At 46.6% G+C, this 16567-nt stretch overlaps 1 long non-coding RNA gene across 1 annotated transcript in view; it reads left to right on the forward strand.

The window, feature by feature from the left end:
- LOC311580419 overlaps positions 1 to 14214 on the forward strand; it is a 148189-nt gene extending 133975 nt beyond the window's left edge. The window contains exon 2 of the long non-coding RNA XR_014773461.1: positions 12140 to 14214. This is a non-coding gene — a long non-coding RNA (uncharacterized lncRNA). The remainder of the gene's footprint in view (positions 1 to 12139) is intronic.
- The last annotated feature ends 2353 nt before the right edge of the window (positions 14215 to 16567 follow it).

Below are 16567 nucleotides of genomic sequence, written 5' to 3' on the forward strand. Positions count from 1 at the left end.
GCAGGCATCACATGCACTGAGCTTTTATGAAGAAGACAGAGCTTTTTAATGCAGGTCAATTCTGGCCCCTCTGGGGCCCAGGAGCCGTGTCAGCCTTGTGCTGCTACAGAGACACTCTAGTCAGCTGCTTCTCGGGGGTTCTGCATCTACAGTCATGAGCGGAGTTGCCTCCAAGTGCAGAAATGGTGCCTGCCCCTGTGATGGCCAGAGAGATGGCCTAGTCATGTAGGCCCAGGTCCTTTGATGCAAAGATGCCAAAGGCAGACTGTGCAACACTCACGAGCCTTGGCTTCTGTGGGCTGGCATGGTGAGTTCCTGGTGAAATGGGCAAGGCCAGGGACAAAAGTCACCGGAGTTCATTTCCTCTGCATTCCACCAATATTTTCAAAAGGGTCAGAGGTGCTTTCCCAAACTGAACTTCAAAAGCAGAGTTTGGGAACAGGAGTCAGTGAAACCACAGTCCCGAAGTAGGCTGGGAAACAGGCTTTTACACACACGCACACATATTGCCTCCAACAATGGCCCTGAACGCAGAGGCAATGGTGAGCTGGCAGGTCAAGTCACTGGAAAAGGTGTCTAGAGGATTGGTCATTGGGGAAAAGGAAGGGAGGATTCACATCCATGGCTCCAGGTGCTTCTATCATGCAAAAGGCAAGCTATGGGGAAAGGACCGGCCTGAGGGAACCAGGATAGGGTCAGTAGTAGGGACAATGAAGCAATGGAAACTCAAGTGTCTGAAGAGTCTCCATTGGTATTGACAAACGTAGAATACCAAAAGTAGACTTAAAACCTAAAAGCAAGGTCAGCTCAAATTAAAAAAAAAAAAAAAAAAGACACTTCACTACCCTTTCACCCTGTAGATCTAAGGGACAGAGAAGACTGGGGGTTTCTCAAGACAGCTCAGTGACTGAAAGCACTTCAGTAGCCAGGATCCCACAAAGTGTGGCCTTACAGCATCTGGGGAGGAAGCCAGGGCAGGCTGGTTGGCACTGCCATCTGACACAGCTTTGGACTTCTGGGATATTCCTGGGTTGTTCTTGCTCAGATGTCTCTCTAAACTCTCGTCCTTGACAAATGCTATGAAGGAAGCCTACAAGGACACCAACAAGGTGAGGGAAGGTCATCTCCATCCACAACAGTGGTTAGTGGCTGTAGCAGCAGCACTGAAGGGTATGCGATGATGAAACCTGAGTCTGAGAAAGGTGGGCGAAGAAGGCCACCTCCCTCCGTCCCAGCGTGGACATATGGGCTCCCGGCATGTGAGCGACTTTGTCGCCCTCTCTGGCAGCAAAGAACTGGATGAGACTGAGCCAGGGACAATCTGGAGGAGTCACTGCTTGAGAGAGGCCCAAAATCTCTGCCAACAGGACAAGGCATTGGTCAAAGAACTCACGTAAAAGCAACCAACTTCTTATCCAAGCTGTCTGACTTGAATTCTAAGTACCCCTTAGAGACCCAGGACTGGTCGCGGGGAAAGCAAGTACTGCTCCGAGAGTGCGCTCGGGAGACCTACACAGTGGCACAAGCCTTCCTTGCAATTGCGCAGCCTTCCGTGGGCGTACCTCCCGCCTCCTGCAGTTCCCCAGGGCCCTTAGCTCAATCTCCTGGTAGCAAGACCATGCAAGCGACCAAACACCAGCTTCAAAATATAACTGTTTAAGAGGAGAATAGGGTGAGGTCTAATTCGCCCCTGGGGAGCAATATTTATACCTCTGGGTGGTCCCCAGGTGGCAAACATCTGAGGAGCCGGGGAGGAAAGGATCCCCCACCCCCATCCCCGAGCTGAAAACTGAGTCTGACTGGGTGATGTGAAGTCAAGACGGTGAAAGCAGAAGAAAACCAGGGCTCAGATGAGGTGCCCAGGGGCTCTGAAGTGTAGTGGGCTGCAGCGGGGAGCCCAGAGGCCGATGAAGGGCGGTTGGAACACGTGGCCCTCAGGGTTGATAGTGCCAGCCTCCTGACCTGGCGCGCGCGTCCTTGGAACCTTCGCACGGGAACGCACAAACCGGCGATCCTAACAGACTCTCCAGGGCCCGGGGACTCTGAGCAGGTGTTTGAGACTAAGCGAGACCCACATTGCTGTCTCCAGCACCAGGCGTGGGGCAGCGACATGGGAGCTCGGCGCCTATCATGCCCCTACCTTTTCCCAGGGAACACTGGAGGTCACAGGCTGCTCTAGGCTGTCCCATAGAGGTGGACCTACCGGGAGTATGGAATGAGAGGGAGGACAGGCCCAGCCTGTTTCCTGTGGGTCACCAGAATAGACTGAGAAAAGACGCATGCTGAGAGCACTATCGCTAACCTTTTCCTTTCCTGCAATTTACTCCTGAGCACCTGGATCATGATCTTTTAACTCAGGGTTTGGGGAACCCTTTTCTCCAGCGACCTCTGAGTGACCCCTCTACACAGATGCACTTCTGCAAAAGACAGACAGTATTCCCAGCCTATCTGTAAAAAAACTCCTGCTGTGTGTGGAAAATACAGTGGCTGCTGTATGCTGAGATGGTCCGGACGGTGCTAAATTCAAGTTCTCTGATATTTTCAGGGTAGATTCCTTTAGGGTTTTTGTATCCGTTGGGTTTCTCTGTTGCTGTGATAAACACATGACTAAAAAGCGACAGGGAGGCGAGGGTTTATTTGGCTTACACGTGGTGGAAGAGTCGGGGGCGGGGTTAAGAAGGGGTGCCATCCATCATGAAGAAAAGTCAGGGCAGGAACTGGAGCAGAGGCCATGGAGGGGTGCCGATCCCTGGCTCGCTCTGTAAGGCTCTATCAGTTCTTTTACACAACCCAAAACCATCTGCCCAGGGGTGGCCCAGGACCTTCCCATCAGTCAAGAAAGTGGCCCCACAGACTGGCCTACAAGCCAATCTGATGGAGGCATTTTCTTTTTCCAACTGAGGTCCCTTTTCCCCAAATGACTCAAGCTTTCATCGTTAACAAAACTAGCCCTCACGGGACTCCTATTCTAAAAACAAATTAGGCATTTCCAGGGATGGCGGCCAAGAGTCTTGGGTGGCCTACCTTCCTCCTCAGCCAGCACTGAGCTTCTGACTCGCTTACCAGTCTGTAAAGATCGTTGAGTACCATCTTCCACCTAAGGAAAAAAAATAAATCACCAAATATTAAGTGACATTAAAAAAAAAAACAGAAGGCAAAGCCTATGTTAGGACTCCAGTCTTGATAAAGAATGCGTGTACTGTTTTCTCACCTTCAGCTCACACCCATCTTCAAGTTTTGATTATGCTTCTGTGTATTTGTGTGTGTGCGCGCGCGCATGTGTGCATGCAGCACATATGTAGAGGTTAACTCTTTCCATCATATGGGTTCCTAGAACTGAACTCAGATAGCCATACTCAGCAGCAATCTCAGCAGCCCCTCAAACCGAACCTATTTTCACAGATTAGAAAACCTAGGCCCAGAAAGTTGTCGCCCTGCTTTATAACGTGACAAACCACGGACTGGAATTACTGACCCCTGATGAGTGCTGTCCCTAAGCAACCACCCAACATGGGGAGAGCAGACATGTTTCCCCTAAACCTGCACGTCCATTTGCAATGGTCCATTTACACTTTGACTTAATTGGTAGCCAAGAAACTTTAAAAAAAAAAAAAAAAAAAAAAAAAACTACATGGTCAGATCACATCAAAATCTCTACTGTGGCAAAGTCAAGAAATGAATTTAATACTGAAAATTCACTGCTATAGCGTCAGAAGACGAAGAAAAGCCATCCTCACCATTTAAACTCATGTCCTACCATTAAGGCTGCTCGGCTATGATTACAGACAGGTGCCTAACTTAACCATTCTGAGAGGCCCCCACACAGCAGCTGCTCAAATCACAGCCAAGCATTAGGCTGAGCTGAGGGAGTCCTGTGGAAGGGGGCTGTGGGAGGGGGGAGATAAAAGGACCCGGAGGGGACAAGAGAGCTGTAAGAAGACCAACAGAGTCTACTAACATAGATCCATAAGGGCTTACAGAGCCGGAAGCACCAACCAAAGAGCATGCATGGACTGAACCTAGGCCCCCTACACATATGTAACTGATGAGCAGTTTGGTCTTCATGTGGGTCCCTTAGTAAACTGAGCAGGTGCTGTCTATGGCATGGACTCTGTTGCCTGCTTTCAATCACTTCCCCCTAACGGGGCTGCCTTGCCTGGCCTCAGTGAATGAGGAGGAGCTCAGTCCTGATGCAGCTTAATGTACTGGGGTGGGTTGGGGGAGAGGGGCTCCCCTTTTCGGAGGACAAGGTTAGGGGGTTAGGGAATAACAAAGTGGGATGGGAGTGTGGGGCCTGGAGGAGAGGAGGCAGGGGGCTATGATTGGGATGTAAAGTGAATATATACATTAAATGTAAAATTAGAAATCTCATGTTTTAAATATAAAAAAATAAATTCATGTCATTAGACCCATTAGTCCCTTTCTCTAACCATCAAGACTAATTGTCTTTGTAAAAAGAAGATGCCAAAGCATTTGTAAATCTAAGGGTGCATATTGAATAGATGTCAAGCATTGTATATGATAGATTTTTTTTTCTCTCAAATACTATGCCAACTGCACATTTTGAAAAAAAAACATCACTATCTTGCTGGTAATTGAAAATGAATTAGCTGGGTAGCTTTAATTCGTTTTCTGGTGTACCAGAACTTTTGGATAACTAGGATCTAACACACACACACACACACACACACACACACACACACACACCTGTAATATATACACGCATTAAATCAAAGCTGAGTCCAGCAAAACCTAATTCTAAAAGCCCTGGAGTAAAAAAAAAAATCAAGATGAGATAATTTACACCACAGACACCTGGACCCAACAGAAGGAGCAGCCCCTGCCTCTCACTGCTATGAGGCTGGGGGTTTTCTAAACAGTCACTTGCCCATCACAATGCTGGGGCTGTTTATACAACAGGGTTACCATTTGTAAAAATACCCATCAGTTTTTAGCAAGTGTACAGTAGCGACTAGGGGGAAATGCACAAAAAAAAAGCGACTCAGAATTGTTAGTTTTATTCTTCTCAGATGTACACTTAATGCGCTGTAAGATGAGTATTCAAAATGCTGAAAAGCAAAAAAAAAAAAAAATCAGGCTCCCCGAGGACAATGGCTCCCTGCCTTGCGCGCTCACCTCGGCACTCACCTGTGCTTCGAGGGACTTTATTCCCCTGGGCCTGACCACCTTTAGCAGCAGAGTGACAATAGATGCCAAGGTCTCTCTGGCCTCTGAGAACATAAAGAGGATTAAGAAACAAAAACGGAACAAAATTCTGCAGATGCCTAATCTAGGCAAAGGAGGCGGTGGTGGCAGTTCAAGCTTTTGGAAGTGTGTGAGCAAGCACAAGAAAGGAGGTCATGGGATGGCAGAACGCCTTAAGGCGAGCCACGCAGATTCCCAGGCCGACAGTACGCAGAGACACAAATGCCTGGCGTGCCTTCTACCCCTTCAGTTACCAAAGCTTGTCAAATGCCAAATGATGCTTAGCACAGAGAAACGAAAATTCCATAAGAAGTCAAGATTCCAGAAACCCCGAGTTTGCGCCCACTGCTGATGCTAGCTTTTAAGCGCCAGGTCAAGTCAGTCCATCGTCTCCACAGACTGGTGAGGCGGCTCAGGGCACAAAGGTGATTGCCGCAAAGCCTTACCACCTGAGTTCAAGCCTCAGAAGCCCAGGGTTGAGGGAAGCCGTTGCAGACCCAAGTGCCTAATAATCCACGTCCCCGCAATAAATAAAATGGCCAACAGTCATTTCTGCAGCAGCTGAATTTGGATGCCAACCAGAGTGAATGAAAAGACTCCTTGATGGCTTCCTAATTGCTGCATCAGTGATGTCCGGCATCTCTGTGGCCTCTGGACCATGCTTTCTGTGTGCCTGCAAGGCCGGGTTATGTAGTTTACGGTTGGTAAGGTTAGAATGACTGGGCTGCCCAGCCGTGCCTATGTGGCACCTTTGGCTTGAGTAAAGGACCTGGAAGGTCCTTCGTGTGGGCAGGTGGCATCTAATCAGCCGGGGGCCTGATGGAAGAAGAATGAATTTCTTCCTCTCCCTCCCTCATCCCAGGTTAGGACACCCTTCTCCTGCATTTGGATGTCAGACTCCAGGCTTTCCCCGTTGTAGACAAGATCTACAGGACCAGTGCTCCAGGCTCCTCCCCAAAGGGTCTTAGGCCCTCAGCCTCAGACTGAGTTTCACAGTCCCTTTCCCTGACTCTGAGGTCTTTGGACACGTACAGAGACAGCACCCCCTGGTTCTGTAGTTTGCATACAACCTTTTGTGGAATGTGTTGGCCTCTATAATTGAGTAAATCAGCCTCCCTCCCCCCCATCTCTCAGAAACTCCTAAGTCACAATATAAACACTGGCCATGGATGCTGGAGAGATGACTCAGCGGGTTTGAGAGTACTTGATGGTCCATCAGAAGACCCAGATTTGGTTCCCAGCACCTACGTGGATGCTCACAACCATCTGTAACTCCAGTTCCAGAGGACATGTGGAGTATTCATACAGGCAAAACATACACATAATTTTTTTTTAATTTAACACTGGCTTTGTTCCTGTATCCCATGCCTTCAAAAATGCTTTTAATTCTTAGGTTCTAAGTCACAGGTCTGACGATGCAGGGTCCCTCTCAGAAGCTCTACCACAGACAGTACAGAGCACAGAAGCACTGAAGGGCCACGCCACGTCAGCGCATTTCAATACAGCATTTGCATTGAGCCTTGGTTACGATAAAGAAGGAAAGAAGGAAAGAAAAGCCCGGCACTTGGGAGGCAGAGGCAGGCGGATATCTGTGAGTTCAAGGCCAGCCTGGTCTACAGAGCTAGTTCCAGGAAAGCCAAGGCTACACACAGAGAAACCCTATCTTAAAAAAACCAAAAACAATGAGTTTTAAACCATCATCCCCTTCAGTTTAAGATTTTATAATGTTTAATTATGTTTTACAGATTTTGTTTTTATAGTTTGGGGATGCGTGCTATAGGGAAGGAGGGTCAGAGTACAGTTTACAGAAGTCAGGTCTCACCTTCTGTCTTGTAGTTTCTGGGTATCAAATGCATGCCATCAGATTTGGTGGCAAGCCCCTTTACCCACTAAGCCATCTTCTTGGCCCCATTAACGCTATTTTTAGTTGACTAACCATAGTTATATACATTTATTAGACACAATGTGATGTTTTGACATATGTAAGCAATGTAGAATTACTGAATTGGGCTAATTAGCATATCCGTCATCTCACTTGACATTTTCTGTGGGTATTTGGAATTTACTTTTACTGTAAAATACATAGTTATTATTGCCTAAAATCCATCTGCTGTGCCACAGATCACAAAAGTTAGCCCCCCGTGTCTGTGGAAAACGTTGTTTGCTTTGATCTACCTTTGTCCACCACCCCCCCTTCCACCCTGCCCTCCCCTCCCCCAGCCTGTGGTAACCAGCATGGTACTCTGATCTTTGAAGATTCCACACATAAGAGACTGTCTTGTGGTTTCTATTGCATCAACAAAACACCAAAGCCAAAAGGCAAGTTGAGGAGTAAAGGGCATATTCAACTTACACTTTCGTGTTGCTGTCCATCACCAAAGGAAGTCACAGGGCAGGAACCCCAGAGGCAGAGCGGATTCAGAAGTGGAGGGGTGCTGCTTGCTGGCTGGCTTCTCATGGCTTGCTCGCCCTGCTTTCTTAGAGAACCCAGGACCACCAGCCCAGGCACGGCTCCACCCACAATAGGCGGGGCTCTTCTCCATTGATTACCATTGAGAAAATGCCTCACAGCTGGATCTCATGGAGGCATTTCTTCAACTGAGGCTCCCTCCTCCCTGATGATTCCATCTCGTGTCAAGTGGACAGAAAGCCAGCCAGAACAGTGAGGCTGTACCACATCTGTCTGTCTGTGCCTTTCAAGATGGTCCATAATTGTAAAGTACAGAATTCTCTATTTCCAGACTTAAATAGTACTGGCTGTGTGCACACACCACATTTTACTGACCCATTCATCAATCGATGTGCACACATGCTATTCTAACAGATGTGAAATGATAACTCATTTTTTTTTTAATCTCGCTAGAGATTTGCGTTGTATGCGCGCGATGCACACGTGGGCACGTGAGCCACAGCACACCTGTGGAGGTCAGAAAATTACTTGGTGGAGTCTGTTTCCTTCTTCCACCTTCATTTCGGTTCCACGGGTCTAACTCAGGTCACCGTGTTTGTACAGCAAGCTCCTTTACCTCCTGAGCCATTCACCAGCCTCGTGTTTCCCTGCACGTGTCGGCCTTTAAGTAGACATTTTTCTTGCTCTCCTTTGAGCTCCTTATATCTTGTAGATAATCTTTGCTTTGTCAGGCTGTATGTTTGCAAATATCTTCTCCCGTTCTGTGGGCTATCTCTTCACTCGGTGAGTTGCTTCATCCACAATGCAAACCATTTCAGTCTAATGAGATCCCACTCGCCTCTACGGTTGCTTTTTGTTGTACCCATAAAACCTCCCTATTAAGTTTTCTTGTTAACAACCACAGTGTTATTCCTACATATTTCATAAGATGATGAGGACCAAATTTGGTAATTTGCACAAACGTATCCCCCCCAAACTGTGGAATTATTCATTTACATGAGTCAGGATAAAAATAGGTAAATTAAAAACCCAGACTGACATACGTCAGGAAGTAACCTTCCCAGTTAATAAAGTACAAAGACATGCTTTTTCTGGTTCTAGCCAGGAACAAATACGCACCAATCCTATTTTCCAGCTCTTATAGGAAACAACATTTTTTTCCAGAAAAGAGATGTTACAAGTTAGCTTTTCATCCACAAGGGAGACTATATTGCTCATATCCAAAGAGAATGGCAGGTGTGGCTTGAACGAGGAATGTCGTATGCAGTCTGCTATGTTTGAACATCTGGACCGCAGCCAGTGGCTCTGTTTTGGAACCTTTAGGAGGCGGGCCCTCACTTGGAGGACCTGTGTTGCTGGAGACAAGCCCCCCACTTCCCGTCCCTGCTGTGTTGCCTGACTGTGCGGTGGAGACCAGCTGCCCCCACGTTCCTGCTAAAAAGCCCCGGTAGCTAACCTTGGTTGCCAACCTGACACACCTGGGCAGAGGGAGACCGCTCCCGACCCCTCGAGCCTCCATCAAATTGAATTGCCTCCATCAAACTGGCCGGTGGCCACATCTGTGAGACATTTTGCTTCTAAGTGGTGTAGCAGGCGGCTTCAGTCGCCAGACTAGCCGGCCTGGGTCAGTACGCAGCATTGCTCCTCTGCGGTTTCTGCTTCAAGCTCCCGCCTTGGCTTCGCTTTCGGTCGTGTTGTTTTATTTATCACTGCAACTGAAAGTAAAACAAGGGCACCTGGCTTTTCCAGCCATGTCGGGCTACATCCCTTTCTTCCTTAAGTTGCTTCTTGGCAGGTATATTTTCATCAAAGCAACCAGAAAAGTAACTAATACAAATATACCTGATTATGTTGTCCATATAAAACTGACTGTAGAGAAAATGTTTAACCTAAGAAGAAAATGCCTTTCATGAACATGAAGTGAGAACCCCCCCAAAAAAGTATTTTACAAAAGGAATTTGTCTATTTCTTTTAGTGTAAATCGTTGATGTCTCCAAATCAAAACCAATGAAATGTAGAAAGAATACATTACAACCAAATTGGATTTATTTCAGAAATGGTCTGTAACTCACCATATTAACAGAAAAAAGCACAAAAATCAATGACCGGCTCAATAGCATTGCAGGAAACACACTTAATAAAACTCAACAGCATTCGCAGTTTAAAAAAAAAAATTCAACAAACCAGAAATAGAATTTTGTTTTAACCTCCAAAAGGATATCTACTAAAAACAAATAAATAAAAACTAGAATAAAAATAAGTAAGACTGAAAATAAGGGGAGTACTCATACTTAGCGCAGTACTAGGGCTGAGGGGGGGTTACAAGAATGAAGGGAGTGTGGAGGGAAGGATCGAGAAGCAGGGCTACTCAAGGGGGAACTGAAGCTACTGTTAGCTGCTGGCAGGTGGTACGATGTGGATACGTGGGAAAGCAGCCCGAGTGAATGTGCGCATGACTGACAGGAAGTTGCAGAAACTCTATGGAACTCTCCATGGCTCCCCATGACCACCAGGGGAGAGGAAACGAAAGAAGACGATTTCCTTTGGCTCACGGCTTCAGGGGCCTTCCCCCCAATGCCAGCAGGGAGTGTGTGGCACAGCAGAACAGTACACACCACAGCCGGAAAGCAGAGAGAGCACATGAGCTAGCAGGCTCCTCCCCTTCTCCCTTCTCTCTCCACCCCAGGCCCCAAGGCTGCTTGCGTACATGCAGGATGGGTCATTCCTCTCTGGTCAGGAAATACCTCCACAGACATACACAGAGCATGGCTCTGCTGAGTCCCTGGGCTTCTTTCAATCAAGCCGACTGAGAAGTTCGGCCATCACAGCAAGTGAGTTTTAACACGTTTCTGAGATAAGGGGCTAAAGGAGAAATTAACTGTAATAATTCTATTTATCAACTAAGCAGGATGTGGCGCCCGCGCCACTGCGGTACCGAGTCAAGGGCGAGGGAGTGCGGATTTAATTCACACACACACACATACACTAAAACAGCAGGTCCTTTGTGCTAAGAGAGTGACAGCAGTGACAGCAGCAGCAGCTTTTATTCAGTGTTCAAAGAGCCTTCTTATAGGCAGCAAAACAGGAATGCCACTTGCAGGTGAAATCCCTCAAGAAGTGATTGCACACAGGAGGAAAAGTCCCGAGGAGGGGAGGGGTGCGCTCTCAGAGCAGTAAACATGATCAGCTGACCAAGATAAACACAGACATGGAAGCTGCTAGAAACAGGACATGAACCAGCAAGACAGGCAGGCAGCTCAGTCAAGCCTGGTTCCTACAGCAGGAAATAATATTTTGTTGTTATATGTGCAATAAAAAACATAAATAGCTGAGAATAACAAAAATATGCATAAGATATATACAGATAGCCTGGTGGTGGTGGCTCATGCCTTTAGTCCCAGCACTCAGGAGGCAGAGGTAGGAAAATCTCTGAGTTCAAGGCCAGCCTGGTCTACAGAGCTAGTTCCAGGACAGGCAAGGCTACACAGAGAAACCTTGCCCAAAAAAAAAAAATGTGTGTGTGTGTGTGTGTATAAAACATAGGCTGGAAGAGGCAATGGTGAATGATGTCAATTGTTCCCTAATATCAGCAGGTTTTTTTAGTGACAGAAATTCACAACTCACTCAAAACAGGAGGATCCTGGAGGAACACTGGCCAGCCATTCAGAGCAATCACTGAGAGATTCTATCAGTTCAAAGAGAGATCCTATCCAAAAAAATAAGAGAGAGACCAGTGGAGGAAGACACTGGACACTGACTTCTGGCCTCTCCACACATGGGCATGGCCACAGACACCTGCACAAATATAAACACACACACACACACACACACACACACACACACACACACACACCATTTCAATGAGAAGATCTAAACTGCTTTGGTAAAGAACAATATTAGTAAAGACTTTCAATTTGGTTAGTCATCAGGGAAATGAACATTTTAAATCTGGCATAGTCCCTAAACATTGAAAAAAGAAATGGCAAAATAAAAAGACTCCGTGGTATTGTATAGGATTGTATTGCCGTACAGAAGACAGTACTGGGGCATCCAGGCTGATGTTAGCACACACAGCTCCGGCAAGTTACCCCTGACCTTAGAAGCCAGCGTGTGGCCACAGGTGGAGAGGAAGACTGAGGATGAATTCGGGTGGAATGTGGGAGGGGTTTAGAGGTGTCTATCTGTCCTTGGGGTAACAGATTTTCACCTACTCGGAGGTTACGTATCTGTGTTCATTTTACGACACGCCACCAAACTGCCTATTTAACACCTGTGTGCCCCCCTGGGTGTAGGCTTCACACGTGAAAAGTTGGCTAACTGTAGTGCAACGCAAGTTTCTACTCTTGCAATCGTGAGGTTATGTGCTGAACAATGGGATGGTGCCTGTTGGTTTGCCCATCTCTTGGTAAGCTTTTCCCAACATCTTATAGGCAGGGCCTCGGGATTGGTGCATGTTAGTTAAGCATGACGGTAGAGAATGGGACAGTGCTTACCAGAGGTGACACTGGAATCTCGGTCAATTAGTAAAATAGTGACTTTTATATGGCTGGGATAAAAAGGCCACATCCAAGATGTCTTAGTTCGGTTTTATTGCTGTGAACAGACATCACGACCAAGACAACGTGGAGAAGGGAGGACTTACTTGGAGCCCATCAGTGGGCTAGCAGCCCATCACCATCAGGGCAGGAAGTGGGTCATCGGGTACCAGGCAAGGCAGCCAGAAGGACCCTTGAGGGCTCACATTTCAAAACCACAAACAGGAAGCAGATAACAGACTGGAAATGGCATGAGGTCTTTAAGCTCTCCAGACCTGGCCCCAGTGACACACTTTCTCTAGCCAGACAGTGCCTCCTCAACCTGCTCCAACAGCATCATCTCCTGGGGATCAAGAACTCAAATGCCAGGGGATGGAGAGATGGCTCAGTCGTTAAGAGCACTGACTGTTCTTCCAAAGGACCTGGGTTTCAACTCCCAGCACCTACATGGCGCACAGACATACATGCAGGCAGATACCAGTGCACAAATATAAAAGATAAATGAAAAAATTTTTAAACTTCCATTTTAAAAAAATTTCAGATGTCCAAGAATAGAACAGACATCTCATTCAAATCACATCACAGTTAGATGGGAGCTATTCTATTGTCTGACCCCCCTCGCCTGCGCCTAATAATATGATGTGAGTTTCAAAATAGCTAAAAAGAGTAATTTTTATAATCACAAAGCAATGATAAATACTTGAAATGTAATATATGCACACATATATATACATGAATTAGCCCAATTTTATCATTTCAAAATGTATGTATGTATCGAGACATTAAATTTTATTTCACAAATATATGTAATTACCTATACACATACATATATATACATATGTATAGTTACTCATTAAGGATACAAATTTGGAACTTTTTAGTTTTATTACAGTAGAGTACTGGAGAGATGGCTCAGCAGTGAAGAGCACTGACTGCCCTTGCAGAGGATCAGGATTGAGTTCCCAGCAGTGACATGAAACCACTGTAACTCCAGTTCCATACGATCTAGCATCTTTTTCTGGCCTCCACAGGCGTCAGGCACACATGCGGTTACACAGACATACGGGCAGGCAAACATTCATACCCAAAAAAAGAAAATCATTTAGGTACATGAAATAGAAATTTCCCCGCGGTGAAGGGCCTTTAGACCTCCCTGAGAAGGGACTCAGGGAAGTCGTCGGTATAACCTTACCATGCACAAGGGGGCGCTCGCAGCACAGCAACAAGTAGGCACTTGACTTGTGAAATCGCCCCAGGCCGACCAGTCCAGTCCCTGGAGGAAGAGCCTGTTTTTAAGTCATCCTTTGGGCGCACATGGCAAGCCCCTCTCTAAGCAACAGCGCTTCAGAGACAGGACGCCGATATATAGCAGTTCCCCCTACTCTGAACATCTTTTGGACCTTAGCACAGTAAATTGGCCCCCATTGTACTGGGAGAAGTGTGTTTTTCTCATTCTTGTATGACAGTGTAATGGGACTGAGGTGTTTTCTCCAGTGTCAGGCTATAAAGATGAGTACAGCCAGAATTATTTTTCTTCTTTTTCTTTTTTGTCAGCCACAGCATGCTGTCTGCTGCACGTTTTGCATAATTTGAAGAGCAAATAATTTCCCTGTGAATAAAACAATTTCCATACTTGTCCACCTTGAAACCTGAAGTTCTCATATGAATCGCAAGACCACCCCCCACCTCATGTCCCCCCCCCACTCCCCATGCACAGCCGCTACTGCTTTTGGAGTTTCCATAAAGATGCCAAAGGCAGGGATCAGGAGGCTCCTGCGTTAGAGGAGAGCAAAGTGCCCAGAAAGTACCCATTTGCCTCCATGGACTTAAACCTCCAATACCGTTGGGTTAAGAACTAGAGGACGGGGCTGGAGAGGTGGCTCAGAGGTTAAGAACACTGACTGCTCTTCCTTTCAGAGGTCCTGAGTTCAATTCCCAGCAACCATATGGTGGCTCAAAACCAGCTATTATGTGATCTGGTGCCCTCTTCTGGTGTCCAGATGTATGTGCAGGCAGAATGCAATATACACAATAATAAATATCTTAAAAAAAAAAAAAAAAGAACTAGATAGAGTCCCATAAGCAGACTACAGTATAGGCTTATGGCAACCTTAGATGACAAACCCAGTTGGGATACTAATTCATGAGACACTTTGAGCCATGGCCTAAGTGAAGGTGTAAACACCTAGAAAGCTAAGGGACACTAAAGGACTGGTGGCCTTCCATCAGCAACTCCAGGAATTAGGTGCCTAGATGAAGGCTCGCTCTTCCTCTCATCCTACCTATTGCCACATCAATATTGGAAACTCATTCTCTCAGTGGCTTATGTTTTCAAATCTTGGTCCCCAGATCTAGAAGGCAATAGAACTTTTAGGGAGTGGTCCCTAGGTCACTGGGGACCAAACCCTTAAAGAGTGATGTTAGACTCTGCTTTCATCCTTTTCCTCACTCTCTCGCTCAGGATGTAACAGCACAACACCCTCAATGCCCCCCAAAACTCTCTCACACACTCTCTCCCCCGCCCCATTCCACTGTCACCTAGCAGGCCCATCAAAGGCTCAAAGCAATAGGTCTACCCAATCTGGCATTGGCAGCTCCAAAACCATAAGCCAAAATAAAACTATACCTACAGTATTTTGTCTTAGTGATGGAGAGTAGACAACCCCCCCCCCCCCGCGCGCGCGCGTGCGCACGACCCACCCCCAGCTTCCGTGCCCATGACTGCTGGGTAAGTGGGTAAATCATACCAGCCCTAACTGACCCCATGCTGACCTAAATTTGGCAAATGCCGATGAACTGGAAAGCCACTTGCGGCATTGGTTCCAACAACTGAGTCAACTGTGTCTCAGGATGGGGCTTGGGGCTATTGGGCAACTATAGAAACTGCAGCTCCGCTTGAAAGGCTCAGGTTGTCTGTTTTTAATCGGTGGTAACACAACAGCACAACAGCAGCAAAGGCGAGCCACCGGAACCCAGCGTATTGACAAGTGAGATTAGCTCCTTTACAGTCTCCTCCTGCTGTAAACATTTAAACAAAGGTGTGCGGGAGGATAAGGCTCTGAGAGAAAAGTAAAGGCTTTATTAGCTAGTGTTTTTCTCAGCTTTCTTGGGGTTCCTTAGGATAACATCTACAGCGGATGACTAAAATAACTGCTAGCGGGGAAGGGATGCACCGACAAGATGAAGATCAAAGCACGTGATCTGCTTTGTCTAGAGAAGGTGGGAACTGTCTTGCAGAGCATTTTAGAGAAGGCGTTTTTTTTCACTCTGCCACCAGTAGGAGGCGCTGTGTGCCCCAGGGCGCTCTGGATCCCCTTGTGTTAAAGCCTCCAATCTAATCTGGAATGCAAATTCAGAGAATGTAAAATCCCACAAAGGACCTGCAATTTTTTTTTTCCCTTACCCATACCTGAGACCATATGCAATGAATTCAATTACAGCAACTGTTGATTTAAAAAGTTGATTCGTTTTTTTTTTTTAACAGCCAAGCCTTTTTCTTAGCCAGCTTTTCTCTTAAAAAGATAATTACACTTTGAGATGGAAGGCATTAACTATATCCCTAGGTAATGGATTTTGAACTTTGCAAGATTTATGCCTATTCCTTCGTATTTAAAGACACTGGGCTCAGAAGATTGCAAAGTTAAGTAGAAATGACAATTACCCAACTTACACATCCCCGAAAGCCTTTGGAACTTGGGAATAATGCAGTTCTTCTTTTTAAAGAAGAATAAAATGGGATCACAGAAGCCACATGTCCAGAACTAAGAAAAGCATTCAAAATTTGTCTTAGAACCCAGAGGACCGTGGCCAAAATATACTTTTTATACACTGGGTTGGGTTTTGTTTAATTTTAATTTATTTGTATGTGTATGGGTTTCCCCCCCACCACATGTACTGTACGCCACATGCATGTGTGGTGCCCATGGAGGCCACAAAGGCATCAGATCCTCTGGAACTGGAGTTACAGACAGTTGTAAGCTGCCATGTGGGTGCTGGGAATCAAACCCAGGTTCTCTGCAAAAGCAGCCAGTGCTCTTAACTGCTGAGCCATCGCTCCTCCCTAAGTCTCTAGCCAACTAATAGCCATTTAGCACCGCACTCACGTGCATGAACCCACACATAATTAAAAGTAAAAAGACATAATCTGTTTGTTTGTTTTTTAATGTACATTTAAAGAAGTACAACCCTGTTTTCTGGCTCCCAGGTGTTCACAGCAGGCTCAGCAAACAAGGACCACACCTCACCATGCACATGCAAAATGGCCCCTCCAGCATTTTCATGCGTTCTGAGGGAGTCTGGGGGACTCTGGGGGTGGGGGGCTTTTGGAGGGGGGGTGTCTGAACTCTGCTCCTTAGGCTTGCCTCCCAACTACGTTAACCACCACGCCACCTCTCCAGGCTCACACTACCCCTTTAAG

Source organism: Acomys minous, assembly GCF_964271855.1.
Source record: "Acomys minous genome assembly, chromosome: 13".
NCBI lineage: Eukaryota > Metazoa > Chordata > Mammalia > Rodentia > Muridae > Acomys > Acomys minous.